This window comes from Mytilus galloprovincialis, chromosome 4, assembly GCF_965363235.1.
Source record: "Mytilus galloprovincialis chromosome 4, xbMytGall1.hap1.1, whole genome shotgun sequence".
NCBI classification, from domain to species: domain Eukaryota; kingdom Metazoa; phylum Mollusca; class Bivalvia; order Mytilida; family Mytilidae; genus Mytilus; species Mytilus galloprovincialis.
The window spans coordinates 9940637-9966689 of record NC_134841.1 but is presented as its reverse complement, the minus strand read 5'-3'; the positions used below and the strand labels follow the sequence as shown (position 1 = coordinate 9966689).

The 26053-nt window shown below is 31.2% G+C and overlaps 2 long non-coding RNA genes across 3 annotated transcripts; one reads left to right on the top strand and one right to left on the bottom strand.

Moving 5' to 3' along the window:
* Positions 1–2139: 2139 nt before the first annotated feature.
* On the bottom strand, positions 2140–8828 carry LOC143071318 (uncharacterized). Of its 2 annotated transcripts, none has more exons than XR_012976866.1 (3): positions 8235–8828; positions 4583–4669; positions 2140–2856 (listed from the first exon to the last, which is right to left on the bottom strand). It is a non-coding gene; the product is annotated as an uncharacterized LOC143071318 (long non-coding RNA). The 2 variants fall into 2 exon arrangements; XR_012976865.1 differs by having other exon boundaries at positions 8340–8775.
* A 3255-nt stretch (positions 8829–12083) lies between these two features.
* On the top strand, positions 12084–17005 carry LOC143071317 (uncharacterized). Its single transcript, XR_012976864.1, has 3 exons — positions 12084–12305; positions 15120–15331; positions 16563–17005. It is a non-coding gene; the product is annotated as an uncharacterized LOC143071317 (long non-coding RNA).
* The last annotated feature ends 9048 nt before the right edge of the window (positions 17006–26053 follow it).

The window sequence follows — 26053 nt, the reverse complement described above, 5'->3', positions numbered from 1 at the left end:
TATTGGTACAGGATAATGTATATTAATTTATAAATCAGGCTAATGTATTATAATACAGCGACTAAATGTTACCGTGTGGTTTTTATACTAAGTTAAAGGAGCTCTAGCTGTCAAATTCATGTTCACCGATTTTAATCAAATTCTCATATCTTATTTATAACAATGTAAAACATTTATCCAAACTATTAAAAGTCTAAGATAAATAATAAACAGGGCACGATCATGAAAAGACGCAGCTTAATGCGATGCAAATACCATATAAGTGATGTAAACATAAATATAGATATTAATAAAATTATGCAAACTGTTGGATTATTTCAGGTCTATTTAATTTTATATCATAAATGTAAAATAAATGTTTATCATCGTTTTTACCTGTATGAGAATAAATCAGTCAATCGAATGATTTATCTTTGTTTCACTTTCAAAGCTGACATTCGTTTCCTTTAAAAAAAACTTTACACATACAATTCACGTGTTATACATCTAAAGCTAAGGGGTTAAATTGAGGTTCACATGAATACGGATTCAATAAGGCCGAATTATTCATTTACAGGTGAATAATTCATAATCAATGTTTTTTAGCTTATTTTGACAAATTTATCAATACTGGCTGCTATAAGCTAATTATTATTTCACTACTTGCATTTCATTATTGATTGAACAAAAAATAAAAGATATTATATTTTTATACATCTCGTAGCTAGTGCCCCTTTGAGATTTAGTTTTGTTCGCTTAATCACGGTAGGTATAGTGTCCGGCTAGGATCGTGGTTTTTCGAGTGATTTGATCGGGCTTTTTCGAGTGTGACCACTTTTTTTCGAGTGAATATGATAAAAAATGTAAATAAACAGACTTCTTTAGTAACAAAACGTGATAAAGAACCAGGAGTTTGATAAACAAGGTTGTACATGATATGTAAGCATTTGAGATATAAAGATAGTATCATTCTGACATTGCTTTTCGTTTAAAAAGTTAAATTTAGCCTTAAAATGCTTTTATTCCAAAATACCGAATAAAGCCATTTTCATACACATACCAATGCAAATGTCGACAGAAATTCATATATGGAATCTATATATCCTTACATATACAGATTTGTTATTGCATTGAAAACGACATGTTGAGAGTAAATTAAGTTTTTTTATGTCCGGGTTTTTTCGAGAGCAGTCCGGGCTTTTTCGAGTGTGTCCTTTTTTTATCGAGTGATTATACACATTTCTTATAGCTAAATATCTTATGTGTTTACGTTTAAAAACTATAAAATAAAGGCTCAAATTAAGTACTTTCAAGGCACTTGGTGTATTAACACTTGCATTTTATTATTAAACACGTATCGTTCATTTGTATATATTCTTTTTCTCACATCTTATAAATTGTATGTACAGTATATATCCGTGATGTCAACAATCTAATGTGAGTGTTCCAGTAATATAAGTATTTGGACCTCATGGGATGACTATTAACACTGGACACTTTAAATTTGCAAAACACTCATTTGCAAATCCGCCGCCGCCTCAAATAAGAGCTACAGTGTCATGTATATAACCAAAATGTGCGGAATTACATGGGATTCAATAATTTCATTTGTTTTCTACTGTTACTATTATATTTATTTTGCTATTTGATTTATAAAAACATGGGATTTTCAATATCCCATGGGACAGGGCAAAATCCCATGGGATTTACCATTATCCCATGGGATTTTGGTTAAATCCCATGGGATTTTTTTTGGTCCCATGGGATAATTGTAGTCCCATGGGATATTTGTTGTCCCATGGGACAAAAAAAATCCCATGGGATTATTATTATCCCATGGGATTTTTAATATCCCATGGGACAAAATAAAATCCTATGGGATTCAAATTATAAATATGTAGATATAAATATACAGTATGTGTATGTTGCAATGAATGCTGTTTGGAAGTAAAAAGTTTTAATTGTATACAAGTTTTTTTATATTTTTTATATATAAATATAATTTTTTTTTTCATTTCGTCACAAACATGTTTTTTATTTGTTAATATGACAATAAAGATTATAATTCTGATTTTGGAATGTTTAATAAAATTTAAGGTCAAAGAGTAAAGTTCTTTCACTGAAACAAAATGATGACATGTTTAAATGAATAAAAAAATATTAATTTGAAATCTTTGTCTTGTTTATTTTATAATGAAAAATAGAACTGAAAAAAATATTTCATATTCTGACTGAATAGTTTACTCTTTTCATAAAGTAAGGTTTTCTTTGTTATGGTTTCATTGCAATACATGAATATGCAAACAATTTGAATTATATACCTTTGTGGTGTACATAATATTATGCTTATATTTGCAAATTTATAATTTAAACACTTTTTATGTTTAAGTTTTAGTTTTCTTTTTCGCTGCTTGCTATGTACAATTATTCAGTCCACTATATAAGAGTCAAGTCAATAAATTATTTCATCCACTAGAATATTCCCGCAATTCTTAGACAAAACATTTTTCAATCTGTTCTTCAAAGATCTTCCTCCGTACATCTTTATTGGATGGAGCGATTCAAATGAGAAGACAAAGCAGGTTTATTTGGACAACAACATACTAATATTTTTTTCATTCATTCCTTCTTTCAATTGATAATTACATTGTTGCATTTACATGATCAAGTTCTTGAGCATCTATGATTGTGATGGTATGACTCCTTTTTGTTTATAGTCATTATGTTGAAATTTCCTTTTTCTATTTAATGTAGGAAAAAAACGTTCCATTTCAAATTAATAAAAAAAGTTGCACTATTGAGAAAAATATCATCTTCCAAGATTTCTGTTCAGTATTGATCTGTTGAATGATGACCATGAAAACCGAGATGTCTGACCTACAAATACACAAAACTCAAAAATTATCAGTGAAGAGAAATACAGCAATAAAATGGCTATTTTATCATGTTTATGAACATTTTAATAAACTTTCATTTAAATATCTATTGTTAGTACTCTTATTTCAGTGCTTTGTGTCTATGATTTACATATTACTGGTTATTGTTTGGTTCCTTGTTGCAGTCTTTTGAGTTAATATAAAAAAGAAGATGTGGTATGATTGCCAATGAGACAACTATCCACAAAAGACCAAAATGACACAGACATTAACAACTAAACGTCACAGTACCGCCTTCAACAATGAGCAATGCCCATACCGCATAGTCAGCTATAAAAGGCCCCGATAAGACAATGTAAAACAATTCAAACGAGAAAACGGCCTTATTTTTGTAAAAAAATGAAAGAAAAACAAATATGTAACATATAAACAAACGTCAACCACTGAATTACAGGCTCCTGACTTGGGACAGGCACATACATTAATAATGTGGCGGGGTTAAACATGTTAGCGAGATCCCAACCCTCCCCTAACCTGGGACAGTGGTATAACAGTACAACATAAGAACATAAGCCCATTGCAACAAATTTTTACAATTTGTTCAAATGTTGTGCTGTTATCATGGTTATTAAAACCACTGTCCGGTATAGCGTTTGCTCATTGTCAAAGGCTGTACAGTGAACTATTTTTGTTAAATTAAGGGGGCTCGCAGGTTTCAATCAATTTTTTTTCTTAATATAGAGTAACGCTATAATTTTCTATAATAAATGAACTTTATCTGATACTTTATAGAAAAATAGAAAAATTAAATTAAAAAAATGGGGACACCATTCATTCACACTCACAATCCGCCTTTGAAAGAAGCATATACATTTTTGTAAAGGTACTTTTTTTTCTGTTGAACTAATAGGAGAAATAGAGGTAATTTTGAAATGAAAAAACAAAGAACTTAATTGAAGAAATCGCTTAAATTTTTCAATAGTTTAGTTTAAGTAAAGTTAGTTGAAAATGATAATAAAAAATATAGGTCACTGATGAGCTGGAAAAGATATTACAATTCTCATGCCAAAAAATGGCATTTCTGCACCAAAGGGAGATAATTTGGAGCTTTTTCAATGATATATACATTTTAAAAGTTGTCTGGGGCCAAAACGAATTGATTTTTTAGAATGATTTCTGTACCATATGATAAAGTAAAAACTAATAAAGTTATAAATAAAATTAGTTATGAAAAAAAAAATATTTAATATTTTTCTGAAATTTTTATACCCTCGAGCCTCCTTAAATGTCATTTGATCTCTATTGGAGAAAAGTCTTATTTGAAATTAGACTGCTTCTTATTTTTATATCAACCCAGCCATAATATGCCTGTCCAATATCAGGAGCTTGTACATAGTTCAGTGGTTGATGTTGTTTCATATCCGTCATTTTTGTTTTTCATAATATTTTGTTTTTTTATAAATTAGTCTGGTATATTTGAAGTTTGAATTGATGCTTCGTTTCAAATTTTGTTAGCGTTGTCTTCTATAGATTACAATACCATGTATAGGGTATGAGTTTTTTCATTACTAACAGGTCATCACTGGCCTCTAATAAGTAATTACAATGGTTACATCCACTTAATTGAACTCTGATGGATAGTTTTCTCATTTATCGTACCACATCTTATTTCAATAAATATTTAATCATTACTCAAGGGCTAAAACTTTTTTTAACAGTGGACTTACCATTTAGGCTTTGTTGACCTTTGTAAATCTATGTTTGTTGATAATTTCTTCTGTTTATAGTTTCCCTTTATCTTCAATATTCTTGCCCTACACATAAAAGGGTAAACAATATAATTTAATGACAAAAAAAAACTATTAATACATAAAAAGTAGGCAACTGAAAACTTTGCCTCATTTGTATATATAACTTCGACTTGATCCTCATTCTTGCTGTTTAATATTATCATTGTTTTATGAAAATGAGGTCTTAGTAAAATTAACCTTGGCAAACAGACATCTTTATTTATATGACACCTTGCATTCATTCCGTACAACAAGTAGACCTATGCTTATAATATCTGATAAAATGACAAAACCAAGAAAACTTAGCATTGACCAAAGAACCATAAAATGCGGTCATGGTTTTATGAATCTGCCAGAGAGACATGCACACCTTACAATTGTTACATATCCTACAAATATAATCTACCTTTAACTTTAAGCATAATTATGATAAACAATGCAGTGTTTCATTGACCAATGAAAATGAGGTCACGGTCATATAAAATATGACAGACAGACGTGTGCATCTTACAATCATTCCGTTCACTAAAAAAGTGGCCTTATTGCTTACAGTATCCGGAAAATAAACCAAACCACAAAAACTAAACATTTTCATAGTTATTTATACCCTGCCACATTCATAATATATGTGCCTGTTCCAAGTCAGGAGCCTATAATTCAGTGATTGTCCTTTGTTTATGTGTAACATTTAACTGTTTTTCCATTTTTTGTACATAAATTAGGTTGTTAGTTTTCTGGTTTGAATTGTTTTCATTGTCATTTCTGGACCTTTTATAGCTGACTAGTCAGTATAACTGGGAGTACTCTCAGATCTGTTCATTGTGTCTTTTTGTGTAGGGATATATAAGTACCTGGCCACGTCCACTTGTATTTTTGTCCATCTGATGAGTTAAGCCTTTTTCAACTGATTTTTATAGTTTATTCTTATGTTGTACTGTTATACCACTGTCACAGGTTAGGGGGAGGGTTGGGATCCCGCTAACATGTTTAACCCCGCCACATTATTTATGTATGTGCCTGTCCCAAGTCAGGAGCCTGTAATTCAGTGGTTGTCGTTTGTTTATGTGTTACATATTTGTTTTTCGTTCATTTATTTATATAAATAAGGCCATTAGTTTTCTCGTTTGAATTGTTTTACATTGTCTTATTGGGGCCTTTTATAGCTGACTATGCGGTATGGGCATTGCTCATTGTTGAAGGCCGTATGGTGACATTTAGTTGTTAATGTCTGAGTCATTTTGGTCTCTTGTGGACAGTTGTCTCATTGGCAATCATACCACATCTTCTTTTTCATATTTGTTCATTGTTAAGGCTGTAGGGTGACCTTGAGTTGTTAATTTCTGTTTCATTTGGTCTCTCATGGGGAGTTGTCCAATCATACCCCATCTTCTTTTTTTATATTGTCCTATGTACTATGAAAATAAAGTAAGATGAAACTTCTCAGTCAGACATATGCACCTAGTTGACCTTTTGCTAATTTGAAAATAAGAAAATAGAGAAACTGGCCAAAAAAAAAAGTAACATTAGGCAATAAACCATAAAAATGAGGTCAAGATTGAATAAAACATGCCAGTCTAACATGTACATCCCTAAAAATTTTCATACAACAAATATACTTGACATGTTGCATACAATATTAGAAAACCCGACCAAAACACAAAAACTTAACAATAACCACTGAACCATGAAAATGAGGTCAGAGGATAGAAAACCAGATAAATTGACACAAATCCCTGTGGTAAGACAAAATGTGCCATAATATTAGTCCAAATGATAATGAAGTCTTGCATGGCTATTCTGTTCTGTTCTGGTTTAGAAAATCCCTCCTTCAAAGGAGCACTTCGCACAATGACGAATAAATGTTTATGTTTATATATATATATATATACCTAAAAAGACATACTAGGTACGCCTCGTGAGATGAGTGTTGGTTACTGTCAAAGACCCTTACGCTTGCTTGGCAGAAGGTTTTTAATTATGAATACGAGTTCGTAGTCCATGAAGAGCAAAGCAAAGCTTCCTTGTTATGTATTCTAGTGTAGCAGGCATCCATGCATTTACATTTGCAACCACAAGCACATATAAAGCTACTAGGGTCCAATATAAAGTTAGTGTCTAACGTGACGGTACCCAAATTGCACCTATTTTGACAGTTTTTTCATCTACGTTTTTTTTATGATGAAAACAAAAATGTCCATTCTGTGTTTATTTTGTAGCCCTATCCTTCTTTATTATACATGTTATAACGGTACACCAATTTCGTTTTTATTCCATATGAAATCATAGAAAAATTGGTCTAAACTGACCTCCAAACCATCAATGATTCTGAAATGAGGAGTACCCAAATTGCTTTCATGCTTAAATTCACATAGTCAAAAGTCTAATAACAGAGCTTTTGTTTAATTTCTTTAAATATTTTGAACATTTGGATATTAGTCCATGCTTACTCTTCATTATTTTTTAAATGGATACTTGTAACATATTGTATTTGCTCATTTTAAAAAGATGACGTTTTGATGACGTCGCATGGCAACGTTTCAGTACATTTTGCTTTTTCAGTAAATACTTCATCTGTTGATAGATACTGTGAACGTTTTGTGCATATCTAAATAGTTTTACCTATGTTGAAAGATGTGCTTAGTATCAAATCATAAAAAGACAAATTGTTTAGTCTCTAGAAAATCTTGTAAGATTTTCACTGCTAGTTTTGCTTAATAGGTGCAATTTGGGTACTCGGTGCAATTTGGGTACCGTTACGTTAGCTATTTCAACTTTTTTCTTGGACACCGACATAGTAAAAAAAATCCTTTCAAGGCGTAATAATTGTTTGTATTACAAAAAGAAGAAACCTAAATCTTACTTGTTAGTTGTTACGTACGGGCTAACAAAAAAGATTTTTTAAAGTTGGTTATACATACAATACAACATAAGCTCTAGAGCTTTTATCCAAAATACATATATGACAAGCACAATACATAAAACATTAAGTTCATCACTGAGATAGTAGTCTCAGAAAGAGGGAGACGGGGTCAACCAAACCCCTATTCAATCTGAATGTAGGACAGAAAGTCACAGGACAAAAAGTCACGGTCAACAAGTCACAGACAAAAAGTCACAATTCAGTTTAGAGATTATTTTTCTTTGAACAAGAAAACACTTTTTTTTGTATTTTTCTTGAAGTTTTATATAAGAAGCAACTTAGTTATTAAAATGTATTCAATAAATATCAATAATAATCAAATAATTGTTATGAAAACAAAATGTCAAAGTGGCTTGGTACTTAAATGGCTTCAATTTGCCAATAAATATGGCCCCATAAATATATCCTTTGCAAGATTAAAATCTAATACATTTCCATTTATCATGTTTATCAAGCTTTATGAGCAATTTCCTTAAATTAAAAATGAATGTATGTAATAAAAAGAAAATATTTCAAGATCTTTTTCATATATATTAATGAATATATATGAAAAAGATCTTGAAATAATTTCAAACCAATTGTCAACAATTTGTTTGTGACTTTTTGTCCTATCAAATTTGTGACTTTATGTCCTGTGACTTTTTGTCCTGCGACTTTCTGTCCGTTTACCTTCCTTCTAAATCAGTTAACTGAATAATTGTTTTTTGCAGTAGTCCGGGTAACGAGTCGATATCTGTTATTAATCATGCAAATTGCGAGTAAACACTTACACACCTTTTTCAGAATGTCAGCTAAAAACAAAGAATCACTGGTGATAGGGGAGTGTAACCGATGAATTGATCCTGAATCAGATAAGATTTTCCAAGTATTACGAAGAACCTCTTTATTTGATCACACTCGCCTGGAGATTTAATAATAAGGCTACTAAAAACATTTTATTTCCCCATGTTCGCTGTTTTTCGCTATAATTATTAAGCTGAATAAAGTTATTTGAAAAATACATTAATTTGTGTTTTTTACTGCTACAAGATATTTGAATAAAATGCTAATTACGCACCAGTTGCTGAGCAGAGAATCATTCTAAGCCAGGAACAGTATATACTAACTGTTAACAGTAAGAATAGAAATTCCCTGTAAAAAGGCAGTCAAATCTTAACAGAACTGTAACTTAATGATACATGTATATCAAGTTCCGGCACCTCACCCAGCACCCTGGCCCAGCACACTGACTTAGCAAACTGGTGTGTGTCATGCAGTCCATGGAAGTAATATTACTTCCATGGTCAGTCTTATAATATAAAACTGCGTAGGTCTATATCGTTAGATTTATCGTTTGTTTGGATATTTTTAGGATCGTTGTAAAATTATATATCTTAAACTTTGTTAAAATACTATTTTAAATTGTTCAATTCGTTATATTTCATAATTTTGTCAAAGTGTACTTTTTAAAGTTTTAAATTTTAAAGATTTATATATTCAATATTCCATTTTGATTTGAGGAAAATCTGTTTGAACTGTAATGACATGGTCAGTCAACTGATTTGTTGCAAAGCTGATTACAGGTAATTATAACATACAGTAATTTTCCATTACGACAGTGCGTGTACTCTCCGGTGTGTATAACGTAAAGTTTTCTAGAGAACATCTTGTCTACGTGTAATACAGATTGATGGCATTACACACAATTTCTTTTGTTAAATGTGCTTAGGTATCTGTGTCTATTCCCTATTTAAACACCACAAATTTTTCGAAGAAATTAATAAAAAAATCAATTACTAGTATATGAAATAAAGAAGAAAAGTAGCAAATATCAACTTCAGTAACTAGTAACTGCGCATTGAGTAAACATAATTTCAACATTGCATGAACCAACAAATGGAAGTTTTTAACGAATACAGCCCATGCACGGTCGGTAATGAATCAACCCTTGACAAAACGTATACATGTAGGCCTATGTAGAAGTGTTTAAAAAGACCAATTCCTATTGGTTATATTTCACACTAGGACCTTAGATAACTAGAACTAAGCAGTGGTTGATCCAGAAATTTTCATAAGTGGGGACCCATTGACTGCCTAAGAGGGGTCTCTGCCAAGCATGCTTCAGTGATTCCCTATATAATCTCCCATTTTTCAAGATTAGTGTGTGTGTGTGTGGGGGGGGGGGGGGGGGGCTGGAAAAAAAACCTAAATCCGCCTCTGCTAATTGGGAAGTCATTTTGTCTGATACACACATATAAATACCTATTATGTACAAAATGCTTCAAATATATGCATATATAATAATGGTGCGTCTAAAAACCGTTAAGGATCTCCTCGGTGCACGCAAGACATAAAAAGTCACTTAGGACATGTATTTTAGTGTTGAGGGTATTCATTCGATTCATAACTTATTTCATAATCTTGTAATTTTTGTTTTGATAAAATTTGAGACATAAATACATGTATTGAGACATATATTACATGTATTATATGTCTCTGATAAAATAAAACCAACTTTAAAGGAGTTATTTAAGTTTGAATCGGCTGTCACCTGTGTTTTGCATTGGGATGCCAAAACATTAATGTTATTTACAAAAATGCCAAAACCTGCAAATATATTTTAGGCAAAAAGAGACATTTATAAATCGATGATTTTTACACTAAACGTTTTTGTAATTTGTTATAGAAATATTAATAAGTACATGTACATAGTTTTATCAAGGATTTGTATAGTAACTATACACATCCTTGGTTTTATAAAGTCCTTCATTGCTTCAACCCCTTGGTGAAATTTAAATGGCGAGACGATAATTAATAAACGATCTATCTATCTATCGACATGCGCCGTTATTTGGGATTTTAGAATACGTCACGGATGACCGATGATCATATTGAATACCAATCATCATTTGATTTTGTCAATTGATCTTTAATAATTAGGACTCATTGGTGAGGGCAAAAATGTGTCTCTGTTGATGGTTATAAACACATAGAAGTAAACTTTACAAAAAAAAGTTTACTTGGAAAAAAATATAAAATTATATGAATATGCTAAATAAATTTTTCTTTGGTATGTAATAATTGAAGACGTTTAAAAATATAAAAAATCTTCACATAGTTGGGAAATTTTCTATTCAAGTTACATCATTTAAAAACGTTTAGAAATATAGATCTTTTTCGATGTACTATTTGGCCCGCTTGGAGATCTTATAATTGTTTGTCTACTTTCGTCTATTTATATTGCTGAAATTCTTTAATCAAGGATTTGTACAAGCCTTTGCTATAATATAATGAATCTCGTCGCCAATATCACCATAATAACTTAAAGAACAGATACAATCTTATCCTAAATAGTTTGCCATCTAACAATTCAAAAAGAAATTTTGAGTCGAAACTGAAGTACCAAATCTTTAAAAAGAATCACCTTTTTGGAACAGTATAGACGTCGAAAATTAAACTGTATATATATATATTCTTTTTTCAAAACTCCTGAAATAATTTAAAATTATCTTTAGACAGCTTTCATATGCAAATCTTTTTAGAAGTATGTGAGCGTATTACCCCCCCCCCCTTTTTTCCCTTCTATAATAAACTATTGAATGAATCTGAATCTATAAAATTTATTTGTAAACGATTTTGTGTCTTAATTTGTGTTTGCTAATTAATTGCGGTCCATGCTGTCAAAAGTCAAAAATGTCTCCTTGTGTATAAGTTATTGATAAAAAAATATTTGAAGCCGCCAGAAGAATAAATCATTTCCTGAACTTAAATACATTTATCTGTAAATAAAGACAATTTGCCTAAAACATTATCGCATATATTTAAACAATTGTAAAATAATTAATTCAACGACTTTCTTTTCCTTTTTACTTTTCTTCTTCAGTTTTTTTTTTTATACCCATTGCTTTTTTTTTATCCTATTTTCGTATAACATGTTAGCAGTTGAACGGAATTAAGTACATTTTTCAGGAATTTACAACTTAAATTTTCAACAACAAAATTCCACACTGTTTTGAAGGCGCCACCAGTGACCCCGTAGCACACATAACCAACACCTCACATGGCGTATTCACGATGTTGAGGTATTGACATACAATCACATTTATCAATATACAGCAAGTAGGTAATTTGTGTTGAATGCCAGTAGGTCAGAATTTGTTAATTGAATTTTACCTGTAAAAGGGTCACTACTAGCTGTCAAATTCATGTTCATCGATTTTAATCAAATTCATGTTCATCGATTTTAATCAAATTCATGTTCATCGATTTTAATCAAATTCACATAACGTGAGGTGTTGAATTGTTTATTAAAATTCCCCGCACAATCTTGGCTGATATGCATAAAACCATTATTTCATGAACCTGCATGAAATATTGACTTATCACAGAACTAAAAAAATAAACCACCGAAAGTCCACATATTAAGAGGGTATGGTATGGTGTATGTGAATTAACAGAATAGAGAATAACGGGCAAAGAAAAAAAGGAACAAAGAATAGTGAAAGAAAAAGAATAATGGTAAAACGTGTAAGTCATTAAAAATATAGCTTAAAAAAAAGAAGCCTCTGTCATCAATTTGAGGAATTTACCCAAGGTTAATTTTACGGCGGCTTATTTTATTTTGGATTAAAAATAAACACAATTGGCAAGTTTCCTTCCCCTGCATTTTCGATCGCACATGTAAATAGCACGTTGGTCTCAAATAAGACACTGATACATTACAACACTTGCCGTCAGTATATGAAAATATTAATTAAGAAGGTAAAGAAAATTAATGCACGCACACTATTATCCTTCACAGGCCTAAATCGTTAGTCCGCAAACAACGAGGGTGATAAAAAAAAACCAGCACTTTGAACACAGGGCTCCACCGGCATGCTATGAATTTGAAAGCTTCCCAAATTAGCAACTATCAATTTCTACCCATAGAAAACTTTTGTCCTTCTTTATGAAAAATGAAATATGTTGGCTTTCGGGTCGATCCGGCCCAAGTCGATCCGTCCCACGTCGATCCGGCCCCACGTCAATCCGGCCCATATGTAAAGTCGATCCGGCCCCAATAAAAATATATTTATAAGGAATAAAAATAAATATATATTTTAATTGTAATTCATAAATGTTTATGATTTTTATTATAATGTAAAAGGTGTACGGTTAAAAAATAAAAAAGGCCTTTGAAAAATATTTTCTTTTAAAGATGAGTATAAAACAACCAGGTTGATTATGTTTTTATTACAAGTTTTCTAGATTATTGGGTATAATTATATTAAAACGTATAAAAAAGAATTCAAACATCAACATTTATCAGCAGTAATTAGCATTTTCTTTCAATTGACTGTGATTCTTATGACAAAAGTCTTTCATCTTGTGTAATAACAAATAGCTATTCTGTGTGTAAACTAAATAGAATAAAAATCGTCATGACATTCAAAGTAAAAGTTATCATGGAAAATAACTTCCGATATTTTAAAATATGTAGAAACTGCTATACAAACAGACACAATAGCACTCATTTTCGTATCGATTTAAAATAGTTCTTTAAGTTCCGATTAGTACTGGTACTCCAATACTTCACTGACCTGTTGTCATTCTTCATCGGACACTTTTTCAAATTCCATTTATACTGTTAAAAATTGTCACAAATTCCTCCAAAATCAATATGGTTTATTCATATTTTATTATGGGGCCGGATCGGCTTGGGGCCGGATCGACATGGGCCGGATCGACTTTGGGCCGGATTGACTTGGGGCCGGATCGGTTTGGGGCCGGAACGACCTTATACCAATATGTTGATATTAATGGTATAAAGGTTAAATCAATTTATTCATATATTTGACCGACTAGAATTAATTGGGAATTTAAACAAATTCCTATTGTAAGTGATAAAACTATTAAAATTTATATCAGATCATATCAGGGTGATTGAAATGAGGAAAAGGGGTGGTGGTGGTGATCAGATATTTTTGGGGGAAGAAAGAAGGGAGGGTGAGTCCCTTGGGGGTAATCCTCACCCCCTTCAATTTGAGAATATGCTATTATCTTGTAAACGGTTTAGATCCCCACCCCTAAACCATATATATTCTTGAATGGGACAATAAAACGAATCAATTAAAATTAAAGGGAAGTCCCTGGGGGTCACCCCACCCCGTTCAATTTGAGAATGTGCTATTATCTTGTAAACGGTTTAGATCCCCACCCCTAAACCATATATATTCTTGAATGGGACTATAAAACAAATCAATTAAAATTAAAGGTTAGTCCCTTGGGGTCACCCCACCCCGTTCAATTTGAGAATGTGCTATTATCTTGTAAACGGTCCAGATCCCCACCCCTAAACTATATATATTCTTGAATGGGACGATAAAACAAATCAATTAAAATTAAAAGGAAGTCCCTGGGGGTCACCCCATCCCGTTCAATTTGAGAATGTGCTATTATCTTGTAAACGGTTTAGATCCCCACCCCTAAACCATATATATTCTTGTATTGAACAATTAAACACATCAAATGAAATGTAGGCAGAGTCCATGGGGGGTCACCCCCACCCTCACATGTTTGAAAAACTTTTAAATGGTTGAGATCCCCAGTAATTAAGTGAAAAAAAATCCGGATCACAGGGGGAGGATTCTAGGGGTTGGAAGTTCAACTTGGACCCCCCCCCTTTTTTTTTGGACAATCAATGCATTTGAATGGGAACATATAGTTGGAACCACCCCTCCTAAATCCTGGGTTGGAAACAGGGAACCCCCTTTATAAAATGGCTGGATCCATCCAGGCATACCATCTAGCTAGCTATTAAGGCTTTAAAAATATGAAATAAATCAAACAAGGAAATTAACGGTGTAGGCAACTGTTTTGAATAAAAAAAAAAGCCTTTATAAACAATGTTAAATTTTGTGTGCATTTATTTTTGCTTATTTTCAATAACAAATAAATAATGGACAGAATTGCGTGATTGATTATTGTAATTTACGAAAAATCTGCGTACATGTTATAAAATGGGAAGTAGAAACTGGGAATTTGTCAAAGAGACAACAACACAACCAAAGAGCAGACAACGGCCGAAGGTCACCTATGGGTCTTCAATGCAGTGAGGAAATTTTGGCACTGGTCAGGTCTTCAGCTCATAAATATGTCTCAGAAATGAGAATGATATACAGCTCTCATTTGCATTAATAAAAACCTCACAATATGTTCTGAATATCAGAATATACAGTATTGCAAGATACTCTCATATTGTACACATGGAGCTGAGAAACTGTAAAATTAATCATGCTAATTTAACATTTAAGTCCTCGGAATTAATCTTAATATGCATACAAAGGAATATAAGTATGCAAAAGACATATATATATATATATATGGTCTTCAAAAATAAGAGTATCAATGCTATTAATTTATGACAAGATCTTAATCAAGTAATAATTTTGGTTTGTTTAAATATTTCGGAGGTTAGTATGACCTCCTTTTTTGTGATGATGTTTTCCTTTTAAGCTGGGAAAAATTGTTTGTATCAACAAAAATAAAAACACAAAGTTAATCTAGAATTATGTTTTTATCATTTTTTATGTTTAGATCATGTAGATTGTCAGCAAGATGAAAAGAAAAAAAAATATGCAGCTCAAAAGTCAAAATGTGGATAAGCTGAGGTTCAAGGTCCTACTTTTGCAGATTTTCATATTTTGCACGAATGAATTTAAAGTTTATACCATGGACAGCAGAGAAAGAAAAAAAAACTTTTCAATTTTCCTGCTTCTGAAGAATAAATGTAAAACATCTTGTTTTTGGTAAGTTTTATGCTCTGTCCTAATAGTGTTGTGCATTCATCTGTCCAGTCCTTCCTCTAAATTGTATCCTCTTTAATTTTTTAGTGAGTGTTTGCCATGAATTTCAGTAAGTAGCCTGTGGATTTACATATATATATATACTCAAAATTTAGTACTAATATTAAGGGATTTTAGCATTACATCCTGTCGAATTCTTGTTAATCATGTTTATGTTCCAGAACATATGAGTATTAAGACTACGTGTACAGTCTGCCCAATTTTAAGAAGTTGGTCAAGTTTATTAGAAACAAATATACATTACAGATCAACATAACTGAAATCTTTAATAGATTAATACAAAAAGTTTAATTGCAGTAGAAATAAAAGTACATGTTTGGTTGAGCTCTGGTATTAGACAGTACAAGTACCGGGTATACTCAAATGGTCTGATTGTATGCATATGGTCGGACTGTAAGAGTATACTTATATGTTTCGGACCGTAAACGTACGATCCAAATACTTATATGGTCTGGAACATTTATACATGTCTTAAAACTAGTATCTGACAAACACGTTGGTGTTTGTAAACTTGGTAATAAGTTATTCGATAGAAATATAATGTTTTCAGATTATAAAAATAATATCCCATATTTACTTTTAATAAAGAAGAAGATTATTGATGTATGTATAACTGTAAAATGAGACAGCAAGCCAACAACACAAAAAATAAGTATAAAACAATATATTTTTTTGTATCAATGTTATAATTTCCAATATGTCTGAAGATTTCAAGGTATTTTTACATTGAAATTAAACACAAATTGAACTCTGTCAGAACTTCAAAAGCTTAAATATATATTGTTTCTGTTGTCTGCATTTTGTATAATATATTGAAAATTCTAGTGAATAATGGAATGTGTTATTATAATTGCCTAAAGTTTTAACATTGATCTTTATATATATATATGATATATATAACTTGGGAAAATACCCAAATATTTTAAAGAAGAATAAATTAATTGATTGTTATATACCGGTAGTATTAGAATAGGAAGATGTGGTATATTGCTAATTTGACAACTCTCCATCAGAGACCAAAGGATGTAAGAGGTTAGCAACTGATGACACTGGACAACCTTTAACAATCAGTAAAATCCATACCGCATAGCTATTTTTATTAAAAATCATATTATTGCTACATGTATGCAAAAAATTTTATATAATACTTCAGATTTTATTGGTTCTTTTTCAGAAGGATTGAAATTCATCACCTAGAATAAATGGAGAAAACATAGAAACAAGACCAGAATAAATCAAAGACAAAAGTTGGATCAGCTATTATTTTCATCACTCAGTCAATGATTTGAAGATCTTTTAAATACCAAAAGATATTGAAACCACAATAATGTCAATGTTCTGTGCTGAATGACCAAAAAGTGGACTATAAGATCACACAATGCTGGATGATAAGAAACTATTAATGTTTTGTGTGGAGAGATATTGTGAAAAAAATAGATTTACTTAAATAGCTACTGTAAATTCAAGAATTATTGTGAGGGTTTATATTTGCAAAAATTGCAACACAGTTGTAAAAGCAATAATTTAAACTCCCATTCAGAATTATTTTATATAAATTAAACTGATCTCAAAATCGTAAAAAATTAAAATCTCATTTTGGTCTTAAATGACAAAAATCCAATAATAAATGCACGCAATAATTTCTGAATTTACAGTACTAGTATGTTCTGCCTTATATTAGAGTTTTTCATTGATTTCAAATGGTAAATAATAGTGTTTCAAAGTATTCTATAATTCTTAAATAAACATATATTGATACTAACATTATCTACTTTGTTGTTTAAAAGTTAAGTTTTGAACAGTTATAGAACAATATGTTGAATTAACATTTCCAAAGAAAAAAGATATTCAATTAAAAAGATTCATCTTATAACAATTTACTACCAAATAGAATACATTGTAACATACACATTACTGTATATTTATATCTATATATTTATAATTTGAATCCCATAGGATTTTATTTTGTCCCATGGGATATTAAAAATCCCATGGGATAATAATAATCCCATGGGATTTTTTTTGTCCCATGGGACAACAAATATCCCATGGGACTACAATTATCCCATGGGACCAAAAAAAAATCCCATGGGATTTAACCAAAATCCCATGGGATAATGGTAAATCCCATGGGATTTTGCCCTGTCCCATGGGATATTGAAAATCCCATGTTTTTATAAATCAAATAGCAAAATAAATATAATAGTAACAGTAGAAAACAAATGAAATTATTGAATCCCATGTAATTCCGCACATTTTGGTTATATACATGACACTGTAGCTCTTATTTGAGGCGGCGGCGGATTTGCAAATGAGTGTTTTGCAAATTTAAAGTGTCCAGTGTTAATTACTTAACAGCAAAATGTCGACTTCGAAGATAACTTCCAAAAATGTCTTAATGAACTGTTAAACAAGTGTTCAACTGTTTTACTAACTGACAAAAAAATCGATATGATAAAGAGTCTAATAATTGATACAAGAGACGGAAAGAAAACATATCGTCGAAAAGCTTCTAAAATGTTGTAAATAACAATTTTTTCAAGAAAAAAATATCTCACAAACAGGCTTTGAAAATTTTGGCAAACTGCATGCTTCCAAAATGCCGTATGTGAACTTGAACATTTTTGTTAAAAGCAGTTAAATAAAAACTTAGATATTTCTGGATTATCCAAGAACTTAAATTATTTTCATAGAAATAAAGAAATGTACAATTATTTTTTCCCAAAGCCATTCTACAACATTTTGGAAGCAAACTTTACAAACAACTGACATTGCAATTTTGTAATATGTCTTATTTCACACATTTTAATTGGTATAACTGTATGCTATTTTGTAATATCAAAGATTTCCTCCCACCAAGACCATTGGTGTCAAAAAGTATGTTTAGCCAAAAAGTATTTTTAGCCAAAAAGTCATATACGACATTTTCGAAGCCCAACGACGATATACTAGTACACCCAACTTAGATATTAATTGAAAGACAGTGGGTTTCAACTTGTAACTTGTGCTGTTTTAGGTAGCTTTTGAGCTATTAAATTAATACATTTTATGTAACCGTCGTTGTTATACATAAGTTTATTGCATTATTGAATCGTTTCTAATGTATAAACTTGAGAATGAAAATGGGGAATGTGTCAAGGAGACAACAACCCGACCATATAACTGACAACAGCAGAAGGTTTCTAACAGGTTTTCAATGCAGCGAGAAATTCCCGCACCCGTAAGCGTCCTTCAGCTGCCCCTAAACAAATATATATACTAGTTCTTCAGTGATAATGAACGCCATACTAAACTCCAAATTGTACACAAGAAACTAAAATTAAATATAATACAAGACTAATTAAGGCCAGAGGCTCCTGACTTGGGACAGGTGCAAAAATGCGGCGGGGTTAAATATGTTTATGAGATCTCAACCTTCCCCCTATACCTCTGACCAATGTAGAAAAGTAAACGCATAGCAATACGCACCTTAAAATTCAGTTCAAGAGAAGTCCGAGTCTGATGTCAGAAGATGTAACCAAAGAAAATAAACACAATGACAATAATGCATAAATAACAGCAAACTACTAGCAGTTAAATGACATGCCAGCTCCAGACTTTAATTAAACTGATTGAAAGATTATGTCTTCATCATCTGAATATGAGGCACAATCCTTCCCGTTAGGGGTTTAGTATCATACCATCATAACATATATGAGAAGATATACCTATATGATTCTAAATTGAGTTCTACTTTGGGCACTTATTTTTTCGCCACCTCTTTCGTCAAAACAATATATTTTTTGCCACTTTATTACTTTTTTCGCCAAGTAACATAACTTTATCTTTCGTATAAATTTTTTGTTCTATCCAATCCCACCCCTAAATCGTTAGTTGTCCCGTTTGAATGGTTTTGAACTAGTTATTTTAGGGGCCCTTCATAGCTTGTTGTTCGGTGTGAGCCAAGGCCCCGTGTTGAAGGCCGTACCTTGGCCTAATATAACGGTTTACCTTTATAAATTGTTATTTGGATGGAGAGTTGTCTCATCGGCACTCATACCACATCTTCCTATATCTATCATATGGTCCGACCATACGCGTACAGTTTGACCATATCAAAATACGCATATGGTCGTGACCATACACGTATTGTCCTAATACTCATATGGCCCGGAACATAAACATAGACTATTTGAATTGAGACGTACATGCATATATTGTATAAGATGAGATTTATGTACATCTCAGATATTTCATGATCTATTTGTCTTGTATCTTGTATTATTCATTTTATTGTTTAAGAAATGGAAACCGTGTTGAAGGCCGTACCTTGGCCTACTATAACGGTTTACCTGTATAAATTGTTATTTGGATGGAGAGTTATCTCATAGGCACTCATACCACATCTTACTATATCTATCATCTGGTCCGACCATACGCGTACAGTTTGACCATATGAAAATACGCATATGGTCGTGACCATACACGTATGGTCCTAATACTCATATGGTCTGGAACATAAACATAGACTATTTGAATTGAGACGTACATGCATATATTTTATAAGATGAGATGTATGTTCTTAAAAAAGTATACATCTTAGATATTTCATGATATATTTGTCTTGTATCTTGTAATATTTATTTTATTGTTTAAGAAATGGAAACCGAAAATGACTAAATGCTACAACTGTGAGGAGGAGTTTTATTTCACAAATACATGTATAATAATTGGCCATACAGCAACTTAACACCATGATAACTTCCTTTCAGTAAAAGAAAAGGGTCTAAAAAGTAGAAAATTTGAACATTAATCAAGACATTAAAATATTGTTCCTGGTGTCGTTCGAAGCACTTGACAATCTAGCTGGTGATAGCATATGCTATACACATTCTGTATGTGTCTATCATTGCTAAAGGATCATAATTAGGCTAATGAACTACATGTATTCATTTCATTGTTGATTTTATCTGCAATTTTATTCAAAGTTTGTGTTTAATGACAATAAAAATGGGATGGATTAAGTGTGTGTGTTTTTTATGTTTTTTATTAATAGGTTTCTATTATTAATCTCCGGAGTTCACCACAAGAAATATTATTAACTGTAAAATCAAAAGTAGCATGAAATGAAGTTAAAATGAATATGAGATCACTGCATAATGTTATAGACACCGTTTTATTAAAAATCAAGTTATTTCTAAATGAACACTGGAAAATAGTTGTATAACGCTCTTCAAACAGAATATTTGCATTAAATTGAAAAAAGATTCATTTTGATATGTTTTTGATGACTTATTGGGAATATATGATATTGTCCTTCACTTAATTACAGTTATAAACTAGAAAAAGGAATTTTTCTAAAGCCTAGAATACCTTCAATTTTCTGTAAAAAAAACCTGGACCATTTGTCTAAAAACCCGGACGAATTCACAGTTTCTCTCGAAAAAACCCGGACAATAACAAACACTAATTTATTTATTTAATACAAGGAATCTGAGCTTCTTTGTTGATCAAAACATATATAGTATTTAATATAAGATGCGTAGTAATGTTTAAAACTGTTAAAATTACGAAATATCCGTTAATTGAACTTATCGCATGTTTTATCACTCGAAAAAGCCTGAACCACACTCGAAAAAAATGGACCAAATCACTCGAAAAACCACGATCATAGCCGGACACTATACCTACGGTGTTAATGTCCAGTGAAAGATATTTCCTGCATGGTCAGACTAGAACAAATTCACAAAAAATGCAATGAGTAGGCAATGCAACAGTTATTCGGCTAAGAATGAAGGAAAGAAATTGTAACTGCCACTGGTTAATGACGGTATATTGGATTCGAACAGAAAGTTGGTCCATGCAACAGTCGACAGACAAAGCTCACGATGAATTGTTCCTCGGGTTTTAAACGTGCAGAAAGCGTGTCACTTTTATTTTTTAGAGTGAATGTTCCAATTCTGACCAGACGATAATTACAAAATATACATAGCCCACAATGAAATTGAATGACCTCTATGTACATGTATTAACAGGACAAAAAATCTGCCGTGGAGACTAAAATATTGAATATTGAATACTACACATTTAGTATAATAATTACTATCATAAGCGTTATACCTATTAGTTATGTCTATAATTGTTATGTTCAAAAGTCGGTGGACCAATCACTCTGCTTGCATGTTGAGTACAAATATCACGTTTTGTGATTCTTGCTGGGCATATACTGTCTCGTCACATATTTATTTACTTTGGTATGTTCTTTTGTGACCGGTCCCGATTATGTATGGTGTTATATCATACATAGTAAATCCAAGATCCAGTTTGAAAGCTAATTGCTTCTTGTAATATCAATCGTAGAAAGAATCTGTAGACCATTTTTTTCAGAATATTGCATTAGTTTACACAGTCAGTCTCTTATATCTGTTCATATGTCATTCGAAATCGGGGTAGCTCTAAAAACAAAAAGGTCTAATCGTATAAAGTTTTTAAACTGTTTTTTTTCGCAATGAAAAAGTACAGTCCTGATAGTAGAAATGAATTATAAATTAATTGAATCCAGAACATCCATAGTAAGGTCTTTCTCTTTCCAATATAAAAAACAAAACACAATAAATAGTAGTTCATAAGTGAAGCGAGTGATATTTAATTGGCGTTTGTTCCATTTTGATTTTTAGTTGATAGGAAGTGTTGTAATCTTCAAGCATTTAATTGTAAATTATGCGAAGCGTTTGGTTTTGATAGTATTGATGCAATTAAATTGTTTCTGTGGAGAAATTCTGAAATAAAAAGGCTATATTCAGCTAAAGTGGAGTATCTAGTATTAAAAGGAAACTTACGTAGTTTTCAATGTATCTTCATGAAGTATTCAGTTTGTATATGAAATTCAGGGGGAAACCGCTCTAGGACGACTGTTAATTTGGTATATCTATTTTGGTGGAATAAATATCCTAATCATATCGTTTGAGAGAAGCCAAAGCAAACGATTGTGTTTGCCCTTGAGGAAGTTATTCAATAATACTGAATTGAATTCGTCTGTTCATTAACTGTTAACGTGTCTATAATTTTATCCATTTGCCATCATATTCTATATATGTTTGTTACAGCAAATGTTAAAAATTTATATATGATTTGTTTAATTTGCATTTTGTTGTCAATTTCATTATTAAAAGATGAACATCTTTTCAATTATGCATAGAGAAATTCACATTCACGAAAATCTATGTGCATTTATACTGATGCACATATCATATAACTTTTCTTTCGACGATGTTATAGAACATAAAAGATAGGCTTTAAGGGCATACGATACAGTTACAGGGAATGTAATGACGTTGCTAACGTAAAATGTTATTTTTGCGACGTCAAACTCTGACATATCGGGAAAAGATGCATTTTTCGACTGATTTTTATCATTCAAACTGATTTAATTTGAAAACGAGTGCATGAACCCCTATTTTTTAAAACAGCAATTTGTTTCATTTTGCAAGGAGATTATGTGACCCAAATTTTATAAAACTGTAAATAGCGCAATTTTTTTAATTTTGATAAACATGCAGCAAAAAATGACGTTTTTTCCTCTATTCATGAACATTTGATAAATATAGAGTTATTTCGGAATAAAAATTGCATAATTTTTAATGATACTTATAAAATACAGAAATTACCGATTATTTAACAAAAACCATTTTGTGTTTATCTTTTAAAACAAAAAAGTTATGTCTTTCTTTCGAAAAAGAAAATACGGACACAAATCTGAATTTTGAGCAAATATACAAAATTTCGAACTCATTTTACTCAAAAAGTAGCACATGAAGGTATATTTTTTATTACATATTTGATTTAATGAGGTAAAAATTAGCCTATATGCAAATATTCATCAACTTGTAAATACAGGTTCAATACTGTATCGTATGCCCTTAATACGCAGATAGAAGTTAAGTTATGTTGAAGGATTTGAATCAATGGAACACTTGAATAAAAGAAACCAACAACATCACCCTGTTTTGAAAAATAAACTTTAACAAAAGGTTAATTAAATGCACTTTTTGTGAGCTGTAAACAGTTTCTTTTCACTTTTTTCAAATTAAAATCGACATCCTGACGTAAAGGGAATAACAATTGCCTGCTGTAAATACAAAAGACTTTTCTTGAAAATTAAAATAAAGTTTATAACTACGGGATGTGAATTACTCAAGACTTGTTCTGGGTAAATACTGTCTGTTGTAAATTTTATGGCTTTTCTAGAAAATAGATTTTATAACCACGGGATATAGAGTACCACAGACCTTTTCTTTTATGTGTTATTCTCGACTGAGGCTGAATTCACCGAGATTTGTAAATATGTTATGTTTGGCAAGTTGGATTTAGCAGAATAAATATTGCTAGAAAAAAAGAAAGTAAGCAATCTAAAAAAAAACAAGGAAACACCAATATTGTTTGAGCCTGGAATTGAAAAAAAATCATGAAGTTGACCAAAAACATATATATGACATTTTGCTATTTAAAAATAAAACACAAGACAGTTACAAAAAAAAAAAAAGAAAAACGATGAGTCTGTCCTTCACAAAAAAAATCTTCTTAATATATACACATCTTTGAAAACAAAACATGTGTAGCAATAGATATTTCAGGTAAATACTTGGTCCATACATGTACCTTAATAATCTTGTGGTACACATTGTTTGGTACATGATTAGCATTGGCCTGAATCTATATTATGATATAATGACAAGAATTCAAAATGATGATACTTTTCAATTGAAAACAACAAACACTTACAACTCGATAGCTGTAAAAACATATCGATCCTTTTTGGAATTATTTTGTTTAAACCACACCTCAATACATGGAGTTAAAATTCATTATTCCTCAAACCTATGAATGTCCTCTTTGAACTTTCTGAATAAAAATGATATTATATCTTTATAAGTCAAAGAAGACTATTGCATCCATTTTGTGATTCAATAATAATGCTGAAATTAAATTCAGAAACCTTGACTTTTCGACCGTAAACATTGATGAATCGAATATTTCTTGCTGTGTTTCAAGACCGAGCTGACCGTTCCAAAAGTCTCTTGTTCAGGATCACTACACAAAAGCAATAATTCTCACTTTACAGATTACTGCTGTTTCTGATAAATCAATATCATGGTATGATCTGATTCTCATTCACGCCGCTATTCGAAATGCCAAAACAAAAATCAAACGTAAAGTCTTATACATTTTGAGGATTTAAAAGAAATTGTTATTCGTTAAGAGTTTCCAATGGGAACATACTAGTACGTTTAATAAGTGTTCCTAAGTACACATTATAGATTGAAATAATATTCTCAAATTCTGTTCACTTGACAAACAGAAAACACACTCAGGTAATTGGGAGTGGCTAAAAAAAAACTTTGATATCAATGCCGAAGGGCAGAAGAATTCCTTATAGCAAGCAAGTTGATTTTTTGAAAATATATATACATACTCCAATAACAGTGTTTGTATTTATAATTTGAAGAAAAAAAATAGTGTCCATGTAAGTTATATTGCCGTGCATTATAATTATCTTCTCAACCAGTTATATCTAACCCTCTTTACTATAATAGTACACGTACTACAGTTATCGAGATTATCTGACAATTTGTCATTACTACGCCAAATTAAACTGGGATGTTGATAAATAATTCAAAAACACAATTTTTAGACATTGTTGTTACGCGACAAAAAATTACTCACTTGGGAGTGAAATGAAATTGTATCTTCTCTACGAGGACCAGTTAAAAATAATGTTTACAAAAACCCGTCATTAGTCAATCAATGAAATAAAAGTTATGTTTTGTCTAGTCTACTAATATTATTGATATGAATATTTTTTAATATATTGAAACTGTTTAACAAAGAGTTGATAACGTTAAATATGTTATATATGCCAATTTATTTCAGCCCCATCCCCTCCCCCTTCTTTGACGGTACACTGAGATTAAGAAATATTGTATTTTCATTTTCTTAATCTGATGAGTGAAGCGCCCAATCCTAGAAGCAGTAACGATTTGACTTTGCAAAATTCGCAGTCACATAGGAATAGAGTTACTTTTATGAAATAAACTTCCTCCTGTAGGGACATTCCAATGCTCTCTAAATGTTAGCTCAGTCTTTTGAATTTTTGTATAGTTTTGTCTTGTAAACGGTTGTACATGTATGTCTTTGTCGTTTTTTTCACTTTTTTGCCTTACATTTTATCGGACTATCTTGAATAATGATTAGTGATTCTCTCTTTATTAAATAAATCTAACATAATTATCGGACTCGGGCTTATTTTCCAAATGAGTTTAACCGTGCCTATTGCTGTGTTTTTTTATTCTACATTGTCTAGAAGTATAGACATGATAGAGTGAGGGTTGAAATCTCACAACACATGTTTAACCCCATTGCATAGGTCAAGAGCCTTTTACCTTTGTTAGTCTTGTATGTTTTGTTTTTTTAATTGTAGTTCTGACTTGGAACCGGTATATAGAAAAGTTAAGGGACCAACGTAGTCATTTCCGACCTCAACCCTCTCCCTTTTTTATACAGGTCCGCAAATTCAGAAAACAAAAACAAGAAAGAACGCATTCAAGATAAAATCAAACACAGAAACCGATATACAGTGGAAACAATAATATAGTCGTTTTCATTCGTGTACTAGTATTATTTACAAAC